Raw genomic sequence first — 23,287 nt, 5'->3', positions numbered from 1 at the left:
GCAACACAGTGAATTCAAAACCATTGGTGGAGGTCGGACCACCCAATTATGAGGAGGGTGTTTGGATCGTCGCAAGACCACAACAACCACAGGTATCTTGGATCCCATGGAGGTGGGGAAAGTTTGCTTCATGACAGACATACTGATGCCAGCAACGCCATGTTGATCACAACCTGCCTTTCCGACTACCTTTTCATGGCGGGGACCCCGCCATGAAATGGTCAGTGAAAGGGCAGGGAAGGGGTACCAAACATGGCCCCAGGGAAATTTTTGCCCATTGGGGACTCTGCATGGGGGCACATGTGGTGCCCCCCTTTGTTTGCACTATCTTGCATGCACTGTGTGCCAAGCATAACATGGTGCATGGTACACAGTGCACATAATGTGCAAGAGGTGCTGCCACGCGGCGGCATATGCTACAGGCTCTCTATGAGCTGAAGCATGCCGACACTGTGGCACTGCTGACACAACACCGTCAGCCCAGCGGTGTTCTCCTAATATGGCAATCGGGAATCTGCCGGCTTGGTGGAGTACTCCCGACTGGCACAAGGGCAGCCCAGCTTCGGACTGTGAAACTCGTGATCAAGCCCTTAGTGTAGATTATGCAACTAACAGACAATTCTCTTATGAAATAAATAAATTAGCAGCTCGATTTTTGGGTGGTAGATATTGTATCATATAAACTAAATCACTTCAGAGTTGTCTAAACTACAAATGTATAAGTAGGGAGTCTAAATCAAAACGTTTCCAATGGCTCATGTCACTGTGTAAGCAAATGTAATTGGCAAATTATTACATTTCATTGAGCACAATAAAACGATAGAGTACATTTGTAATTCGAAATATCACATCTGCTTAAAGACGTACTGCTAGTGATAGCAAATTCATACCGTTTGATCATTTTATCTAGTGGTGTAGCATAAAAAGTGCAGAAAGGATGACCACAAAGCTGGCAACACCTTTGGCAAGCAAAACTAGCAAAAACATCCATTGACAGTCATCATCATTATCATCTTATTTGGTCATATGTGTGACCATAAAAGCACAATAAAATAACATATAACATATCACTTTCATGCACTGTTTAGTTTAACCACCTAAAATAGTTAAAAAGAGAAAACAATCATTAAAAGCCATAATTATACAAGCTTTAGTTAATAGAAAATAACTCTCAATTAGTTTACAAGGTGTCATATAATTTCAGTAAGTGCCAGTCGGATGTATAATGTACAATTGCAAGGTAGTTCAGTCCTGGAGAAAAATTCATAACGCATATTTCTTTTGCAATTTCAAGGCATGCACAATACTGAAAAACATATCGAAGCAGACTCAAGACGCTGTAAAAAGAGCAGATTCTCTTGATGTGTATTAAAAGGTCTACCACATAAAATAAGGCAAAGAAAACATTTCAAAAAGAGGAATACAAGGTGCAAATTATCATAAAGTGCTTCTTTTTGAGGAGGCACCACATCACATGGACAATGCTGCCTGTAATAGGAAAGGCCTGTAAACAATGTATCATGTTAACTCTCAGCCATGTGAGACAAAATCTTAATTTAGGGGCTTTTATCCTAACTAGTTATGGCTCCAGGCTGAAAGTAGTTGAGATTAGCACGTATTATTGAATAGTAACCATATTGAGTGCTTTTGGTCTCCCTGCATTCTCTTTATGTATAAAAAGTCTTTTCTTAACCAGCTCCTTCAATGAGGGCTGATATCACCCATGCTTTCAAAGAGGGAGCTCAGCCCCAAATCTCGTAAGTGTTTTTTAACATACTTGAGCCATGGAATGGCTCACATGTTGCATCGCTACAGGCAGTCTTCAACTATTCTACTCGTAAAACACAATTCAGGTGTAGCCCAAATTTTGAACCTTAGTAAGATGGGAGCCAATCATATGTTGTCCTCCAAAAAGCCTACATCCAGTTCATGTGAGAAATAAGGCTTGGTGTGGATTTAGGAGTCCTGAATAATCCTTTTAAATATGTGTTCTCCGCGACTTGATGAGTCTGGTGTTGTTCATGAGCCTAGCCCGAGGACGCGCAGACCTCCAGTGGACCCGACGCCGAAGCGCTGAAAGTAAATGAACCGTCTCCTGAAACGGAATTCTCCTGGGGCTCTCGGTCAGCCTTTTGAGATGAGGGCCTGCTTGGTCGGACGGTGGACCGTCAACATCTCAGACTCGATTCCAGCCATCCGAAATCCTGTGGATCGACACCGGTGAGTTTCCAATCAAGGTTAGTGCTGCCACAGACCTTGTGTGCCACTTGCTGTTAGTGCTGGGTTTGCTATAATAAGTTGCACTTACCCATTGCTTGAACATGCATGGCACTTGGTTCTGCTAACAGTTGTCCATGATATGATTCAGTTCACAGGTCCAGTGCACATGGAGTTTGTCAGGTGTGCAAAATATACTGTGCCTTTGTGTCCTTGCCTTTCAGGGTTCCCCCTGATAGAGGCATAGCTATCCTTCAGAGAGTCTTTCCATTGTGCCCTTAGAATGGTTCTCACACTGATTCTATGTAATCCCATTGAATGCCATTGCCTTTTCATGTGGGTGATGTGTGAGAGTCCAATACAGAGTTGTAGCAGAGAAGGTGTGTTTGGCTTTATTCACACATCCATACTGATTTTTCTTTGAAATCAAAACAGGGCCTGGGATGTGAGCAATGTAAGTGTGTCACATTTTCTATAGCATCTTGGTTAGAGTTGGACTGACACGGTCTCATGTTAGTTGTAGTCACTTCAATTTCACTTTAGCAATACTTGACAAATAGCAAACTGCATGACTAGTGGGCTTCAGTAGTGACATGGCAGACAAGCGAGAAGGGGCAAAAGGAGTCTAGCAGCTTGGTTTGAGATGGAGTTATAAGGCCTCAAGGTAGTTGTAGTCACTTCCATGTTACTTTCCAAACACTTGAGAAATGGCAGGCTGCATGACTACTGAATATCAGTAGCAACATGGGAGAAAAATGAAAAAGGGTAAAAGATGTGTGACAGACATTTATAGGTGTGATATTGTTGAAGAGGTGCTGTTGTGGAACACAAAATAATGCACACATCACTATCACAGTATATAATTTGCAAACACATGTCCATTTGTGTACAGTGTGCCTGTGCAGTACCAATGTTTTGGCCTAGGAGGGCTTGCTGCAGATATGTTTGTTATGAAACAATACCAGACAGGGCGACTGTATATGTACAAGTTACTTAGGGATTCTGACTACCTTGCCAAGTACATGCCAAGGCATCATTTTGCAGAGGAGTCTATGGCAACAGGTAGTTGCATGACTTTCCGCTGATTTCATCTGTGACAGACTAGGTTTTGAACATGGTCGAGCAGGTAGAGCAGTAGCAGGACATGTCCGATGGGCTCCATGATGGTAGAATATGAGTAGAGGTGAGTTTCACCGTCCTATCCCTCCCTTTCCACCATCTCAGATGTGATGGTTGGAATGCCATAGTCATTCCAGCTGTAAATCGACTCACAATTGGGCAGGTGTTTTCACTGGCGGTCCGAGCCTCCTTCAACCTCATAGGCCCGATCCATGGCCGATGCAGTCAGAGTTAACTGGCATGTCAGCGGTGGTCTTTGCAAAGCCAGTCCGCACAATTTGCAATACGATGGTCGGACCACTGAGCTTGCCGCAGTCAAACTGCCACCACTGGTACGGCAGTCCAGGGATCCCCAAACCTGCAGCTAAGCCCTTCATCGCACCCCTTTAGTGCCCCACACCTTTCCAAAAATTGTTTAGATTGGAGTGGTAACAGTAAATTTCACCCCACCTGCATCCAGGCTATTCCCCAAAATGGTGTACATTATGATAAGAATACTACATCTGTTCCCTTCAGTTTCCAAATTCTTCCTCAAAATGGTTCATATTGTAATGGAATAGTAAATCTAACCTCTTTAATGTCCAACACTTTCGCTAGTGTAGTCTCATTTCATGTGGGAATAGTAAATATTACCCTTTTAATGTCCAATGCCATCCCAAAAAATATTTTTCTTGTAGTGTGTAGTATATATAAACACTTTTATGTGTAATTAATGGGTAGTTCCTTTCTTTAGAGAGTTAAAGGATAAATAAATAGGTTTCATTGTGTTACTGGAGGTTTGTAGTGTTGGTTGGTTTGTAGTGCTTATGTGTTTTGAAATGTAAAAGATTCACTTTTATAGTTTAACATATATTTGATTTACACATTTTTAAATTATTTGCCACACATACATGTTTGTAACCTATTTTTACCATCTGATTGTATCTATGAAAAATAGGAAAAAACATTGTTTCAGATACTTTTGGTGCAGTACACTTTTTACATATTTGTTTGATGTTGGTAATATTAAAATACAATATTTCATGTGACACATATATATATAGTTGAAATTATTACATATTCTTTCACACAATGGGCTTCATTATGATGTCGGGCGAAAAGCCATCCAAGAGCCCATCTGAGGCTTTCCTCTCATCATCAGAGACTTCCATCCGACCGTTGGGTTATGACACTGGTGGTCAGAGGGAAACCCGTGTGGTAATTTTGCGCTGCTTCTGACGGGCTCACAGAGCCCACCGGGGCGGCAGTCAGAAAAGTAATCCCCAAATGGCAGCGGAGCCAGCCTCGACTCTGTCATCGAGATTACAATTTTGAATTATGCCTGCCCTTTCATGGCGGTCCGACCGCCATGACAAGGCAGGCAAAAAGTGACTTTGGGGACCCCCAGCAGGCCCCTCTGCTGTGGGGCCTGTGCCCCCCTAAATATCTCTGCACCATGTGGCAGGCATAGCATGGTGCTTGGCACATGGATGTTTGAAAACATACATTTTTCTATTGCACTTTGTGCTGCTGCCTTTTTCCGCCATAGGGCTAATCAGCTGTGGCCCGTGGCGGGAGTTCAGTGGGGCAGGCAAGTGGGGTGGGGGAGGGGCAGCGTGGGGGGTGGTAAAGCATTTTGCGATGCAGGGCATGCAACAAAATTCATTTTAATAATTTAATTGTTTACTTACCTGCAATCATTCATATTCCGGTGTTTACCACCTCCCACCTTTCCCTTTCCCACCCCCACTGCCTTCCCCACAGAACTCCCTCCACGGGCAACGGCTGGGGCTAATAGTAGGGCGGATTCCATCCCACTACAGTGTCAGTCGGACGCTCGCTCAAACAACATTATAATAGGGTCCCATTCTATTTTTTAACATTTGCATTTTTATTTAAAAGTACATAGTTAATCAACATTTTTATATCAACATATAATGTTGTCATTATATTAATTAGCAACATTAGTTAATTATATTACATTTAAATTACTATTTAATATATCGATCACAAATATGTTTTACATTTTCATTATATTTGTTCACATTTTAAAATATTTTATTCAATATTTTTCAGCATATAAATTTGTATTTAACATTTTTTTTAAGTATTCTTTCATTTATATTGCAACATTTTACTTTTCTTATTTTCATTTAACAGCTTTTTTTTTTTAAACCACTAAATAACCTAACATCATTGTTAAGTGATTTAGGTTCCCTCCAGTCGTGGTTCCCTACTGCTGGTCTACGGTAAAGGAAAGAGCACTTTTAACTTATTATTTCTGCTTTTTTTGGGAAGAGAGGTAGTTAATGTAGGATAGTATATTGGTTTGTTCTAGTAGTGTAGTTTTGGGTTAGGATGTGTTTCATTGTTGCATAGAACATTGAGGTAGACCTTTAGTGTATTATGTATAGTGTATCTACTTTTATTTTTTATTTTTATTATGTGAGTACTATTTGTGAATTAATGTTATATTGTTTGTTATGTTTCTGGAGAGTATGTTATATGAGGTTTATGTTAAGTGGGTACGTCTTTCACAGGTGTTTTGGTCGTAGTGGAAGCCTTTCTTGATTTTTGGATGCATATTTTGGTTAGAATTTAGAGAACATTACATTTTAATTTCTTTTTAGTTTTCCATGAGGATTAGTTACAAAAAATATTTGGGGGGGTTTGTGGTTTCCTAGGTCTGTATAATAATTTAGTCAATTTAATTTTTGGTTAATTAACAATTGCATTTTTAGGTCACTTTTTCTCGATTTTTTCAGATTTGTTTTTCGTGAATTCGACAAGTATCATAAATGTCAGTTACAGAACTGTCATTTGATTGTCATTTTTTTATTTTGGGTTTATTCTTTTTTCCTTTTAAATGAAATGATTTATAGTATAATGTAATGGTTTTTATTGTATATAGTGACCTAATCTCTCTTGTTTTGATATTTGTATATAGGTTATGTATATGATTATTATGCGACCTTTTTTATGATATGTACATATATATATATATATATATTTTTTGTATTTTTTCCTCCTAGTTTTTGTCCTGTCCAATGTATGTGCGAATGACGGTCACCTGATGAAGGCAGAATGCCGAAACGCGCGTAGTCAAATCCAACCGCTTTGCCAACCACAATATAACATTGACCGGTCCAGTGTGACTTGTTGTAATATATGTCTGTGTTTTTTTGTTGTATTAATATGCTATGTTTCTAAGATTTAGTTTATATGCTCTTGAATGGCTATCTGACCTGGTAAATAATATTTAAGGAAATAACTATACTTGGTGCTACTATATATATCAAATAAAAAGCGATGTATATCAATAATAATTGTGTTAACATATTTTCAGCAATATATTCAAGGTCGCTGTTTTTGATATGACTTTAATTTCTTTTGTTGAGAGAGTTGGCACATACTAATTGAATGTTTGCTATAAATGTATTTTTCCCTAGGATGATTTATAGTGTATACATTTTTAACAAATGTGTGCTGGTTTGGGTTTTTGGATTTGTTATTCTATGCAATTATTTAATAATTTTATATATAGTTTTTACTTATCAGTTAATGTAATATTTAAAATGTTAAGTTAGACTGATTAATAAAGATACTTTAAATAATATTATAAATAAATATATTAGCGTGTTTAAGTTTGTTTATTTTGAATATGTTAGTTTAAGTTGGAATACTAGGTGGTTTGTATTACTTTTCAGACTATACTTTCAATATATTGGAGGCCTTTAATTTGTATAAACCATCCTGGACCAAGGCCACTCTGTAGCCCTCATCCTACATGACCTATCAGCGGCTTTTGACACTGTCTCCCACCGCACACTAGTCGCCAGACTACACGGCACAGGCATACAAGGAACAGCCCTGGACTAGACCTGATCATACCTCACCGAAAGAAGCCAAAGGATCAGACTCCCACCCTTCTTCTCTGACCCCACGAAAATCACCTGCAGAGTCCCACAGGGTTCATCCCTGAGCCGCAAACTCTTCAACATCTACATGGCCCGCCTCGCAGCCATTGTCTGACAACACAGCCTCAACATTGTATCCTACACCGACGACACCCAGCTCATCCTCTCCCTCAGCAAAGACTCCACCACTGCCAAACTCAACTTCACTCACCATGAACAAACTGGTCAACTCCGTCACCTTCAAGTTCTTCAACACCCTCCCCATCCTCCGCAAGACCTTTAAGTGGCTCCCCCCTGAGTCAAGGAATACAATCACCCATGCACTCATCACCAGCAGACAGGACTATGGAAATGCACTCTACGCCGGCATCAATAAAGTCACTACTCAGCAAACTCCAGACAATACAGAACACCGCCGCCACACTCGTCCTCGGCATTCCCCGACACAAACACATCAGACAATACCTATGAAGTCTCCACTGGCTCCCCGTGGAGAAAAGAGTCTCTTTCAAAATCCTCACTCATGCCTACAAATGGCTACACAACAACGGACCCAAATACCTCAACGACAAAATCAACTTCCACGTACCCAAAAGAAACCTCCGATCTTCCAACCTCGCACTGGCCGAAACCCTGCGCATCCACAGAGCAAGCAGAAGATCCTTCTCTCACATTGCAGCCAAGACCTGCAACGAGCTACCGGCAGACATCAGACAAGCCCCCTCCCTGAACCCCTTTAGAAAGACCCTCAAGACCTGGCTCTTCGACTAAACAGATCTGCGGACCCCCTTCCTTTGCACCTTGAGACCCTCATAAGTGAGTAGTGTGCTTACAATTCCCTGATTGATTGATTGATATAAATAGTTTTACTTTGCATTGTAGCTTTTAGCGCATTTATTTGATCTGTCTGCGTATTTTATTTATAACTTGGTTAAGGATTACTCTATTCTAAGTTATCGGTAGCTGTGTTCATTTTTTAAGATTAATAGGAATTGGTCTAGGGTTGGATGACTTCAGCCTAATGTGGCTTGAAAGGTGTTGTGCCATCCATCCATTTTGTTGTTGGTTTTGGCTTCTTGGGACATGTTGCTGTCATATATCTGCCTCCATTATATTTGAAACTTTTGTTGGCTCCTGTGCCAAAAAAATTGCATTCCGGCAACACAGTGAATTCAAAACCATTGGTGGAGGTCGGACCACCCAATTATGAGGAGGGTGTTTGGATCGTCGCAAGACCACAACAACCACAGGTATCTTGGATCCCATGGAGGTGGGGAAAGTTTGCTTCATGACAGACATACTGATGCCAGCAACGCCATGTTGATCACAACCTGCCTTTCCGACTACCTTTTCATGGCGGGGACCCCGCCATGAAATGGTCAGTGAAAGGGCAGGGAAGGGGTACCAAACATGGCCCCAGGGAAATTTTTGCCCATTGGGGACTCTGCATGGGGGCACATGTGGTGCCCCCCTTTGTTTGCACTATCTTGCATGCACTGTGTGCCAAGCATAACATGGTGCATGGTACACAGTGCACATAATGTGCAAGAGGTGCTGCCACGCGGCGGCATATGCTACAGGCTCTCTATGAGCTGAAGCATGCCGACACTGTGGCACTGCTGACACAACACCGTCAGCCCAGCGGTGTTCTCCTAATATGGCAATCGGGAATCTGCCGGCTTGGTGGAGTACTCCCGACTGGCACAAGGGCAGCCCAGCTTCGGACTGTGAAACTCGTGATCAAGCCCTTAGTGTAGATTATGCAACTAACAGACAATTCTCTTATGAAATAAATAAATTAGCAGCTCGATTTTTGGGTGGTAGATATTGTATCATATAAACAAAATCACTTCAGAGTTGTCTAAACTACAAATGTATAAGTAGGGAGTCTAAATCAAAACGTTTCCAATGGCTCATGTCACTGTGTAAGCAAATGTAATTGGCAAATTATTACATTTCATTGAGCACAATAAAACGATAGAGTACATTTGTAATTCGAAATATCACATCTGCTTAAAGACGTACTGCTAGTGATAGCAAATTCATACCGTTTGATCATTTTATCTAGTGGTGTAGCATAAAAAGTGCAGAAAGGATGACCACAAAGCTGGCAACACCTTTGGCAAGCAAAACTAGCAAAAACATCCATTGACAGTCATCATCATTATCATCTTATTTGGTCATATGTGTGACCATAAAAGCACAATAAAATAACATATAACATATCACTTTCATGCACTGTTTAGTTTAACCACCTAAAATAGTTAAAAAGAGAAAACAATCATTAAAAGCCATAATTATACAAGCTTTAGTTAATAGAAAATAACTCTCAATTAGTTTACAAGGTGTCATATAATTTCAGTAAGTGCCAGTCGGATGTATAATGTACAATTGCAAGGTAGTTCAGTCCTGGAGAAAAATTCATAACGCATATTTCTTTTGCAATTTCAAGGCATGCACAATACTGAAAAACATATCGAAGCAGACTCAAGACGCTGTAAAAAGAGCAGATTCTCTTGATGTGTATTAAAAGGTCTACCACATAAAATAAGGCAAAGAAAACATTTCAAAAAGAGGAATACAAGGTGCAAATTATCATAAAGTGCTTCTTTTTGAGGAGGCACCACATCACATGGACAATGCTGCCTGTAATAGGAAAGGCCTGTAAACAATGTATCATGTTAACTCTCAGCCATGTGAGACAAAATCTTAATTTAGGGGCTTTTATCCTAACTAGTTATGGCTCCAGGCTGAAAGTAGTTGAGATTAGCACGTATTATTGAATAGTAACCATATTGAGTGCTTTTGGTCTCCCTGCATTCTCTTTATGTATAAAAAGTCTTTTCTTAACCAGCTCCTTCAATGAGGGCTGATATCACCCGTGCTTTCAAAGAGGGAGCTCAGCCCCAAATCTCGTAAGGGTTTTTTAACATACTTGAGCCATGGAATGGCTCACATGTTGCATCGCTACAGGCAGTCTTCAACTATTCTACTCGTAAAACACAATTCAGGTGTAGCCCAAATTTTGAACCTTAGCAAGATGGGAGCCAATCATATGTTGTCCTCCAAAAAGCCTACATCCAGTTCATGTGAGAAATAAGGCTTGGTGTGGATTTTGGAGTCCTGAATAATCCTTTTAAATATGTGTTCTCCGCGACTTGAAGGGTCCCCACAGCCATATGCCCTAACACATCAGCCCCATATATGTCAGCTGAGAGACATTTTCTTTTATAGAGCATAATTATTTCTTAGGGGGCTTGTGTCCTAATTTTTTTGCAAACCTAAAAATAGATTCAAATGACTTCTCATTCATCTGGGACCTCTGGGATATTAGTCTTTCCCAATTCATGTTCACCATCGATCAAGATATGCAGGCAGTTAAAATTCAGGGGCATATTATCAACAACTAGCGATATTTATTGCTAAATAAGCTTAGCAAATTTTTTTCTATCGCCGTGCATCGCCGGATTTTATCGCAGAAATAACGTGCTATTAGCAACGTTTATCTCAAATGCGATAAAATATCAGGCGACAGCGGCTTATTGCGTGAATATCGCTGGAAATCCAGGGATATTCAGGCATTAACGCCAATAGGGTCTTAACCTGAATATCCTACTCCCATTGGATATACAGGTTAAGAAGTGGTCTGAACAGGCGTTAGTTTTTAGCGATATTCGCGCTTAGTGCGAATTTTTTTATCGCTACGCCTGCGTTGATAATAGGCGATAGCGATGTTAGCGACTGCTTTCAGTCGCTAACAGGTTGGGTACGCCCACTTTGCATGTCATTAGCGATAAATATCGCTGACATGCAAAGCGGGCCCCAAACTGCTCGCTATCGCCTACAAACTGTCGCTAACTGCTGTTTGCGACAGCTTGCTAATATGGCGATAAAATTATCGCCACTTTAACGGGAAAAAGTCCCGCTAAAGCGGCGATAAGGCCCTTGATAATATGCCCCTAAGTGTCTTCATAATAAAAGTCACCCCGATAATAAAGCTTTTAGAGCGGGTATTTTTAGCGACTTGGATAAAAAAAAAGATGTGATTGACATTCAAATCCAACCACTTCAAAACATTTTAAAACCATCTAAAAGTACTTGTAGACCATTTGCTGAATGTGCTATTAAGACTGTGGCTTCCATGTATAAAAGTATGGGGACCGAGCAGGAGTCAAATTTGTTAAAACATATATATATAGTAACATAATATAATTAAATAATATCCAATATTATTACCGTAGGATAGCGGAAGTGTAAAAATTACTATTCCTACTCCAGAGAGTGCAACAGTAGGGACAGCGTTGGATAGCGTAGGGGTAAAAATTACTATTCCCACTCCAGTGGGTGCAACAGTAGGGAAAGCGTTGGATAGCGTAGGGGTAAAAATTACTATTCCCACTCCAGTGGTTGCAACAGTAGGGAAAGCGTTGGATAGCGTAGGGGTAAAAATTAGTATTCCCACTCCAAAGAGTGCAACAGTAGGGAAAGCGTTGGATAGCGTAGAGGTAAAAATTATTATTCCCACTCCAGTGGGTGCAACAGTAGGGAAAGCGTTGAATAGCGTAGGGGTAAAAATTACTATTCCCACTCCAGAGAGTGCAACAGTAGGGAAAGCATTGGATAGCGTAGGGGTGAAAATTACTATTCCCACTCCAGTGAGTGCAACAGTAGAGAAAGCGTTGGATAGCGTAGGGGTAAAAATTACTATTCCCACTCCAGTGGGTGCAACAGTAGGGAAAGCGTTGGATAGCGTAGGGGTAAAAATTACTATTCCAACTCCAAAGAGTGCAACAGTAGGGAAAGCGTTGGATAGCGTAGGGGTAAAAATTACTATTCCAACTCCAAAGAGTGCAACAGTAGGGAAAGCGTTGGATAGCGTAGGGGTAAAAATTACTATTCCCACTCCAGGGGGTGCAACAGTAGGGAAAGCGTTGGATAGAGTAGGGGTAAAAATTACTATTCCCACTCCAAAGAGTGCAACAGTAGGGAAAGCGTTGGAGAGCGTAGGGGTAATAATTACTTATCCCACTCCAAAGAGTGCAACAGTAGAGAAAGCGTTGGATAGCATAGGGGTAAAAATTACTATTCCCACTCCAGTGGGTGAAACAGTAGGGAAAGCGTTGGATAGAGTAGGGGTAAAAATTACTATTCCCACTCCAAAGAGTGCAACAGTAGGGAAAGCGTTGGATAGCGTAGGGGTAAAGATTACCATTCCCACTCCAAAGAGTGCAGCTGTAGGGAAAGCGTTGGATTGCGTAGGGGTTAAAATTACTATTCCCACTCCAAAGAGTGCAACAGTAGGGAAAGCGTTGGATAGCGTAGGGGTAAAAATTACTATTCCCACTCCAGTGGGTGCAACAGTAGGGAAAGCGTTGGATAGCGTAGGGGTAAAAATTACTTTTCCCACTCCAAAGAGTGCAACAGTAGGGAAAGCGTTGGATAGCGTAGGGGTTAAAATTAGTATTCCCACTCCAGTGAGTGCAACAGTAGGGAAAGCGTTGGATAGCGTAGGGGTAAAAAATACTATTCCCACTCCAGTGAGTGCAACATTAGGGAAAGCGTTGGATAGCGTAGGGGTAAAAATTACTATTCCCACTCCAGTGAGTGCAACTGTAGGGAAAGCGTTGGATAGCGTTGGGGTAAAAATTACTATTTCCACTCCAGTGGGTGCAACAGTAGGGAAAGCGTTGGATAGCGTAGTGGTAAAAATTACTATTCCCACTCCAGTGGGTGCAACAGTAGGGAAAGCGTTGTATAGCGTAGGGGTAAAAATGACTATTCCCACTCCAAAGAGTGCAACAGTTGGGAAAGCGTTGGATAGCGTAGAGGTAAAAATTACTATTCCCACTCCAGTGGGTGCAACAGTAGGGAAAGCGTTGGATAGCGTAGGGGTAAAAATAACTATTCCCACTCCAGAGAGTGCAACAGTAGGGAAAGTAAATACTTCTTATGTTATTTAAAAACAGTATAAATTAATATCTATAAAAAATGAATTAAAAGTAATTACCAATTTAATATAATATAATAATTATTCAATTAAAATTACAAATTACAATTAATTTTTACTATTAGTACCTATTCAAATGAATTACAAATTAACAATTATTTAATTAACAATTAAAAATTAATTAACAATTCGAATTAAAATCAATTAAATAAATTGAATTATTTAATTAATTATGAATAAATTAATTCCCACCCTATTCCCCTATAAACTCACAACCCGCTACAGAAAATAAATTAGTAAAATTAACATATTTAGCAATTAATCAATTAAAATAAGTTAATTGGCAATTAAAATTTAATTAATTACCCATAAAAAATTAATTTACAATTAATTCTAAAAAAATACCAATAAATATTTTTACATATTTCATTAATTATAAATAAATTACTTCCGACCCAATTCCCCTATAAACCCACAACCCGCTACAGAAAATAAATTAGTAAAATTAACATAATTAGCAATTAATCAATTAATTAAAATTAATTGCCAATTAAATTTTAATTAATTACCAAATATAAATTAATTAACAATTAATAACAAATGAATACCAATATATAAATTTACATATTTAATTAATTATAATTAAATTACTTCCCACCCTATTCCCCTATAAACCCACAATCCGCTACAGAATTAAATTACGCAAAAATTAAAAAAACAAAATTCATTAATTTAAATTAATTATAACATAAATACACACTTTTCACACATATAATAACATAACAAACACTATAAAAATTTCGATATTATTAAAAATTCGATAATTTTAATAACCTATATTATATACTTCGATATTTTAACTTTCTATATTTTTAACATTCGATATTACATTACTTACCTTCAAAACGGTATTTTTGATGTCTATATTCTGTCCATTCGATATTTTGTCCAGCCTATTTTTTGTACTCGATATTATGTCCATTCGATATTTTGTAGTCGATATTATGTCTGTTTACCGGAGCAATCACAACACACTGCAGAGGTACTGAAAACACTGGAGGAAAGAATCTCTGCCATGGAGGCAAGCCAGCAGGCATTGCTAAAACGTATACAGAAACTGAACAATGCCTGTATTCCTAGATGCAAAGGCCATTGCAAAGTAGCAGCTACAATCCATGAAGAATGAGGCCGAAACAGGACCACTAATCAGCTGACCATTTCCATTCTTGCAATCGGTCAACAAAATACAGAAGGCAAAGGGACTATTGGTATTGCCATGTAAACCCTAGGGAAATCGTCACAGTGCCAAGAAGTGACAATGTCACAGATGGCACAATTTGTAAAGAGGAGCAGCAACATATCCTCTTTTGCTCCCTCAGTGACCTCACCATCTCTCATCAGAGTTATCCCTCAAAAGGTCAATAACAGGATCAGAGTGATCCCTCAAAAGATCAATAACAGGATCAGATATAAATGAGGCAAGCACGAGATACAATCAATGGGGGAACTACACTGAAGCTTGATGTTCAGGAGCCGAACATTGTCAATGCCCACCCTCTCAAAAGGTGTCCCTACTACAGGGAATGGAAGGCTTCTCTTTTACCCCTGACTTTCCTCTGGCCTGGCAGGTTACACTGGATATTCAAAATGCATTTGTGTGCCTCCTCATCCAGGCCAATAAAAGTGGGTTACAAGTTGGACAAAGGTTTTGTCCAACTCCAGATGTCCTGCCAGGGAGATGTCATGAGCCAATTCCAGTAGTAAGGCCCGATATCATTAGGGGCCATCGACAGACAGGTTGACCCAGACTCAAAGACCTCAGGTTCATTCTCATTATACAGGAAATGATTCTTTCAGTAAATGAGATGATAACCATAAGTATTGTCAGCTGCCTGAGTCGCTGTCTGCCATCGTGGGCCCTCAAGAGCAGGGCACACCATCTGCACTTTGCAGACCTCTGTCTGGAATGGTCACCCTTCAGTTTGCCATTTGGCTAACTCAGATAGATCTCTCAGGGCAGCAATATCTTCCTCTATACGTTCTAGGGTGTCACCCTCAGAATCAGCCTGCTCACAGAGCAGTAGGTACCAGGGATGAGCTTCCCACACCCCTTACCCTTCATCTTGCTGGCAGGCATGTGGGCCACTCTTTCAGGCTCCAGGTTCTTCTTACTCCCCTGATGGACTGCCATGGGCCATGTGGTTAGCCACACCCACTCAGGCAATCCCGATATCTCCAAATGAGTTATATCTCTTTCCAAGCAGAACGCTCTAGGTCATACCACAACAGATAGAAACCTGGCGTGGTTGGACTCAAAGCTACCTGTGAGGAACCTGGGGCATCCCATCCAAAGGGAACTAGAGCCACTGGATAGTGGCTCACCTGGTTCTCTGCTGTCACGACCAGGTGCTTTACATCAGGGATTACCTGCTCTGAGGACACCAGGTGACATGTATTAGGAGTCATACTGGGCCCTGTGTCTCTCAGAGCCTCCACCCTCTGCCCATTGATGGTGACATACTGCCTATGCTTTTTATTATAGTAAGTATCTCCTTGTCACTAGGGTAACCTCTTCAATCTCACCAAAAATAACTAGGGCAACCTCCTCCCCCACCACTACATTGGCCCGGGTAGACCTACCAGTGGGAGATCGCTTCCAGTGGGAAGGAGGTAGATGGCATGGTAATATTCATGGCACTTGGGACGGAAATAGCCATAGAAATTCTTCCCATTAAAACCACCCTTGTTTTGGATTGGACTGTGATTGCTACCTATGAAAACTCTTTTGGGGCCCTTTAGCTATCTCCACTGGTTTTCCTTTATCTCCTCCCTCCTTCTGGTATGGACCCTCTCCACCTTTTGAGTGTTCCCCTCCACCTCTAGTACCTTCTTTGATACCCTGGTTCTAACCCAGAGGTCAACTTACTTAGCAAACTCACTGGGCACTGTGAACATTGAATTGATCAGGTGGTGAGGCAACTCTGCCAAGCAATTACATCAGTCACTCACTTTGTCACCCAACCACCTAGTGCCTTCCCAGAGTAAACCATGAGATTCAATCCAAGACTGGTTAGACAGTTTCTGACTGTCCCTAAACTTCAAGCAGTCATTCTCTAGGGTTAGACCATATTTTACAGCAAGGGCTTCTTTTAATAGGGCAAACTTCATTCTGTCACTCTTGCCTGGAGCCACTAAGGTATGCCTTCCAGAATTGGTCATATGCTTCCAGAGACTTGGCCCTCAATCTTCTTCAGGGACTCCGTGCATTTACAAGGCTGCCTCATAGGCCTCAAAATACCTGTCAATATCACCCCACTACAAAGCTAGGCACTAGGGCCCATGTTTCTCAATCTTTCACACAAAGTAATGCAGCAAACCACTGCGCTGTGTCAAAGGGAAAGGGAAATAATGCACCTTATTTACCATAATACAGTGCATTCTGGTCCTTTCCGAGCACTGGTGCAATTTTGGCTGCTTAGCACCAATGCAGGCACCCTTGTGGCATGGGGCAATGATGTCTGCGTTGTAGGCAGGATTGTTTTTGTGCAGAATGGGACACCTTCCTGCACAAAAGCAATCCTGAGAGGCATTTTCCTTTTTCTATGTGTGCTGCAGAATGCAGTACACGTAGAAAGAGGAACAAGCATTGGCATAGCCAATAGGTCTCGCCTTTGGGACCTTATAAGTGTTTAGTTATGCAGCACAATATCCTTGGTGCAACATCAACTGTTGCATGGCTAAACACTTATAAGGTCCCAAGGGCGCGACCTATTGGCTATGCCAATGCTTGTATATTTCCGGTGATGGTTTAGCCTAGCATGCAAATGTGTATTTAGTAACTTTCACTGAATAATCTAATTAATTTGTACCAGTCCCTAAATCTGTAAAGTTTCAAAGCTTTACACAATATTTTGTGAATAGTAGCCTGTTGATCAATTGTGAAGTTGCCTGGTAACACCAGGCCTAGAGGTGGGAGCCTGCCCTGTACCTAGTGCAGTAATTTTAGAACCCACTCAGAAACTGGTAAACCCAGAGCCTGTTGGTTTACTCTTCGAGAAGTTTGAGTAGAGTACTGTGGGAGATAAATGAAAATGAGTGAAGGAGGAGAGGAAAGGGATTAAAGAAATGCAGAGAAAAAAATGATAATAGTGGAAAAAGGGATAATGATGAGAGAAAGAACATAAGGACGAACAAATGAGGCAAGGGAGGAGGATGTCAGTGAGGAAGAAGGGAGGGAATAAAGAGGGAAAGAAAAACTATGGGCAGAAAGGAAGAGAAGAAAGATGAAAGAAGTGGAGTAATAGGACAGGAGACAAAGTTGATAATAGGGAAAATTAAATGATAAACTTTCAGACCCTTAAGAAGGAGCGCACCTTTTAGTGGCAGCAGGGCCCAGAGATGCACCCTCGTCTATATTTTAATATGGACTTGCATGAAAACACACAAACACTCACACACGCACACACACACACAAGTACATTAAAAAATGCTGAGAATGTTCTATTTCCTCCCGGGCCCGCCCATCTGCTCGGCTGCAAGCTCGTGTTTTTTTCAGGCACCATGAAAACAAGCCTACGTCAAAACCGAGAAGTTTAGCCACGGCTGCATTAGGAGAGCCGCAGAAAGGACAGATGCAACCCGGGGAAGGAATCCCTCCCTCGGAAGCTCTTACACAGAGATGCAGGAAAAGCAGCGGTCTGACGCAGTTTTGCGGAAATCAGAGGAGCAGGTAAGTCAGCTTGGGGAGTGGAAGTGAGTAGCTCCTTCTCTGGGATGCTGTCGAGGCGGTGGCTGAGTACAGCAGAGAAAGGCTGACTCCTGGCGTGGGTGGCAGACCCCTCCTCCTGGGCTCCCTGGGCGGGGGTGCATGCCGTAAAAGTCAGTCTCGGGTCCGTCCGACGGGTCAGCAGTGAAAACAGACAGAAGGAGAAATGGGCAGAGAATGACGAATTAAAAAAAAAAAGGTAAAAATGCAACAGAAGAGAACAAGAGTACTAAAAAGGAGGTAAACAAGAGGGAGATGGGTAAAGAGAAAGACAAGCACGCGTGCTGAAAGTTTTTTTTAAAAAGGCGTGCAGGCTGCAGCAGGAGAGAGAGGCGGAGGGGTGCACACGCGAGTGATGCACGCGCGCTGGAGAGAGCAGTCTTCTCTTTTTAAAGCACATACTCGTGCTTGTGGTGTGCACTACGCACTCCCACAAGGCGTATGCCGCAACACGCAGGAGTATGTACTTTGAAAAAGAGCTGCATGACGTCTAAAGGTCTCCTGTGCAGTGCATGCGCGCTGCCTAGGCGAGACCTAAAAAACGAGGATAAATAGAGATATTTCTCCTCATTTGAGGCAAGGCATTTCGATACATACCGAAGGTCTACCAATAATGGTAGATCTGGGAATGCACCAAAATCCTTGGGTGGATGCATGGGAGTACCCATGTTCCACCCATGGAACACCTCCATGCTGCAGAGTGACATAAAGCAATGATTTGTGCTGCCTTGCGTTACTCTCGATTTATCAAGCCAGGCAGAGACACACAAGGGGGCCTTGCAAGACTTTTCTCTCTTAGGTTTTATGTCACCATTGTGCCCCCTTGCATGGTGCAAGGGTGACACAAAGCTTGATAAATCTGGCTTGGGTCATTAGGTATAGTGATACTTTTAACTTCCTTGGGTGCTCTTTTTTCAGTGCCACCATCATCAATGGACTCTTTGGTCTGTTTTACCTTCATGACCAGTACTTTCTGACTGACTTCATGCCGCAACAAGGACATTTTCTCCTCTAAATCCAACCTTTTGTCCTCTAAGGCCAGAGCTTCTCCTCAAGGTCTGGTTGGCCAGATTCAGATTCACGCCTTGTCTGCCTATCTATCCTCCAACTCTGGGTCAGGCTAGCAGAGGACACATAGCTCACAGAAAATGCAGGCATACTCCTCCCTGGGTCACCTCCTCTTCTTTCCCTAGGTGGTGCAGCTCTGGGCCTGCAGCCAAGTTATTTTCCTCTTCCTGCTCTTCTTCATTCTCCTCGTCTTTATTTGGGAAATAAATACTTCTGCATCCTTCTAGGAGCAATAAAAAAAACACACAATAGAGCAGTTTACGCAGGAACAAATGAAATGTGTTTGTCTGTATTCATGCATACTTGCTAGCCAGCAAGAAAAAAAGTCAGTGCACACACTGGTGCTCTCATCCTGCTTCTTCCCTGAGTGACTGGTTTTTGGGTAATATATGCACCTAGTATGTCAACCTAGCAGACCTAAAAGGGACATGGTGCCAAATATGGTCAAGAGACAGATGCAAGATCGCCACGTTTGAAATTATACACGGTGTCATTCATAATACAGACATACATTGTAAGCAGAAATGAACAACCCGATGAGCAAGCTAACATGGTAGTGAGAAAAATAAAGTGACCTCTAAGTCAGTTCTGAACAGCCGCTGAAGCTTGTAAAGGCAAGGTTAGATGTGCATCCTCAAGGTTATTCCGCTCTTCTCGCAGTACTTCTTCAGTTATGCTACTTGAAGGTCTAAATGTTGGTGAGATCCACCTCCATCCTTGCAAAGTCTCACAACTATACACAAAATTATATGAGAGAAATGGAATGAGGGAAAATCAGTAAAATGACCAATTAAAAACATAAAATCTATTTTGATGTCAGAATTTAAAGGGATATCTGGTTTTACACAAATGCTTGTGTGGCACTGCAGAAACACAAGTACTGAATCCTACCACTGAACGTCAATGCAAGAACTTGGAATATTAGTTGAGGTGGTTTGAGAACCCATCACAAATATTAATCACAATGCTTATCAGGGTGAACCACAAAAGCCACTGAATAAACCTGTAGCTTGGCACAAAGCAGCAGGCTTAACTTAGAGGCAATGTGTAAAGTATTTAACTAATACTCACACAGTAATATAGTGAAACACAACCCAAACCAATTTAGAAAAATAGAGGAAATTTTAATAAATAAAATAAGACCAAAATGATACAAATCTAATAGGTAAAACTGTATATATGAATTATTTTTAGAGTTTGAATTGAAAATAGCACCTAAAAGTGCAAAGGGCCAACCGTGGCTATCTGGTACACTAGACCAGGTCAAAGTCAAACGTTAAGACCGACCACGATACATCGCTGGTCGGATACTGAGACATGGTGCAGCCCAGTGGAAAGTTTACCTTTGGACTTGTACATTTTTACAGAGAAAAAATGGTCGCTGACGAGTTGTCAGCCAGGCAAGCAGCAAGCTGGATCCAAGGCAGGGATTGATGATGGTAGGTTGCTGAAGAGCAAGGTTTCTGTACAGTCAGTGACTAAGACGGGAAAGATCCAAGCGGGCGATGTCCAAAGCCTGTGCCCAGGAAGGTCTTGATATCAGCCGGTTGCTGCTCAGCATCGGTCCTGATGGAGCCGTCTACCTACAGACTTCGACAGTTTTCTGTAAGTCAGTTCTCTTTCAGTGGAGCAAACCAGCAGATTCAAAATTGATGGCTATGGCTTTGACGGTGATCATGGTCTCTGTCAGTTCAGACAGGAAGTTGGCAAAAAGTTCATAAGTCCCAGCTTTTGCAGTGTGGGCAGGATCAGTATACTCTAACAGCAGACAATGGTCAATGACGGACGAGACTCCACTTGTGGGTTAGGACTCACTTCAACAGAAGCAGGGTCCAGGGCAGTGGTCAGAGCAGGTCCATTTGGAACTAGTCAGATGGGCAGTTGCAGGGCCGAGAGGCCTATGGAAACTTGTTGTGTCCCTGCTGCTCAAACAGGAGGTCCGCCAACTGACACTTAGAGTCACTTCTAGGGTCCTGGGTTCAAAGCAAGCAGGTCCAGTCTTCCTTCAGATTCTTCAGACAGCAGTGTATGCCTTTTTTGATTCTGCATAGGTGTGGTAGTGTTCGAAGGAGGGAATTAGCGGTGACATTTATGCCCAGTGCCAATCTGTGGGTGGAGAAACTGCTGGTCACTCCCTAGCCAATTTTGTAAAAGATCGCAGGGGGTGGCCCTAACCACTTTCACAGAGCTTCTTGTCTATTTTACTGTATGCTATCCCCATACCCCTCTTCCCCTAAAACCAACAGGGCAAAACCATTTTTCACCTGGTCAGAGCTCCTTGTGCTCACCCAGACGTGTGGGTATCGAAATAGGCAACTACTCCCTTGTATTAACTCCAAACCAGTTCTGAGGCAGCTTCTTGTCCCACTGGTTTGGAGCTAAGCTGATTAGCAAGACAAAATAGAGGCAGGCCTCGGTGTGAGCTGCATCTGCCAGTGACAGTGTATACATCCTTTGAAGATCAAGAGGGTGATGGGTACAGTCTCTAGGCCATCCTGCTCAATGAAGAAAAACACAACTCCACATCCAAGTCTTTGGCCACTGTCTGGGAGCAATCCACATCTCACTACAGGGGAACTGTCAGGTGACACTGGACACTGGCAGAAAAGCTCATTTACCTTAGGGAGGAAAATGACAACTTTCTAAAAGTGTAATTTTCATATTTGTAATATAAATTCCAATTTGACAATTAAGTTGGATTTTAAATTACTATTAAAATGAGTCTTTGAACTATTTTTCTAGATGCTCCCATACTAAAACTAAGCACATTTATAATATTCAGCATGATGTAGCATAAACCAGTGTTTTCCACTTGGAGAGCCAGCCTTACCACTTTGAAAAACGACTTTGGAGGCTTTCTCACTGCCAGGACATATAAAACATTAAATATACATATCCTACTTTTAAAATACCATGCACCCTGCCCCTCGGGCATTTAGGACCAAACCTAGGGGTGACTTATAAGCATAAAAAAACAAGGCTTAGGCCTGACAAAAGGTATATATTGCCAGGTTGAAATGGCAGTTTACAACTGCCCACCCGTGCTGCAGGGGTAGGCCTAGAAACAAGTTTATAGTGGCAGTAGCGGCCCGTGGTTGGAGTGCTGCTGGGCCCTGATGGGGGGGGAGGGGGAGGGGCAGGGTGGGGGGTAGTAAACTACAGATTACGGACGATTAGATATAAGTAAACATATAAATAAGTTAAACAAATTTCGTTGCGCGCGCTACATCGCATTTGGCGATGCAGCGCGCACAACTAAATTTGTTTTATTTATTTATATGTTTACTTACCTCTAATCGGCCGCTATCCATAGTTTACTACACCACACCCTGCTCCTCCCCCACCCCACGTCAGCACTCAGCAGCACTCCCACCACGGACCGCTAGTGTATAGTGGTACTTTAGTGAATGTCACAATAGATGATACAGCCGTTTAAAAGCATTTAATTTACAGACCCCGGGGTACATGTAGTACCATACACTAGGGACTTATAAGTAGATTAAATGCACCCATTAGGAATGCACCCATTTACCTATGTTGAAAGGGAGAGCACAAGCACTTTCCCACTGATTAGCAGGAGTAAAATGCACCTATGGAAGACTAAAACTTGTTCAGCAAAAGGAGGGAAAAATCTTCGGGGTTACCTCACAAAAAATCATCTTTTACAGCAGATCTGAAACTAAATATTTTGAGCATGGACATTTGTGCCTCACAAACATGTAACACTTTCTTTGTGAACATGTCTCAACAGAATTTCCAAGAACGGCAAACCATGAGCCCAGCGGCCAATAGGTCTCAGGACCTCAAGTTCATGGATATTAAAAGATACCACTATGATACCCTTCACCTGAAAAAATATTTTATTTTCCTTAAGCACATAAACGTGTCCCAGATGCGCATATTCACAGTGGGTGAGGATGACTGTACGCACTGGTCAAAGGGGTTTACCATGTAAACCAAGGCAAATTTAGCTCATGTGGCAGTATTTTAGAATGGGTGCTTATTTTGGCAGGTGAAGATTAATGTACAAAATAGTAGATACCTGCATAAAATAGATGCATGCAATGTAATAATTGCTCGTGTTCGCCTACATTCTTTTTCTTAATTGTGTAGCACGAATTTATTTATGTCTATTCAGAAACATATTAAGCATATTAAGAACTGCGAACGTTTACATTTGACTCCATCACATATAATTCAATTTCGAAGGTAAAGTTCACAGCCCCAAAGGAAAATAGGAGCATAAAAGATGCACAAATTGTAAAGTCGGTTCCA

The sequence above is a fragment of the Lissotriton helveticus genome, chromosome 6, assembly GCF_964261635.1.
Source record: "Lissotriton helveticus chromosome 6, aLisHel1.1, whole genome shotgun sequence".
Taxonomy (NCBI): Eukaryota; Metazoa; Chordata; class Amphibia; order Caudata; family Salamandridae; genus Lissotriton; species Lissotriton helveticus.
The sequence above is the reverse complement of the archived record's forward strand: the minus strand, read 5'-3'. Positions refer to the sequence as shown.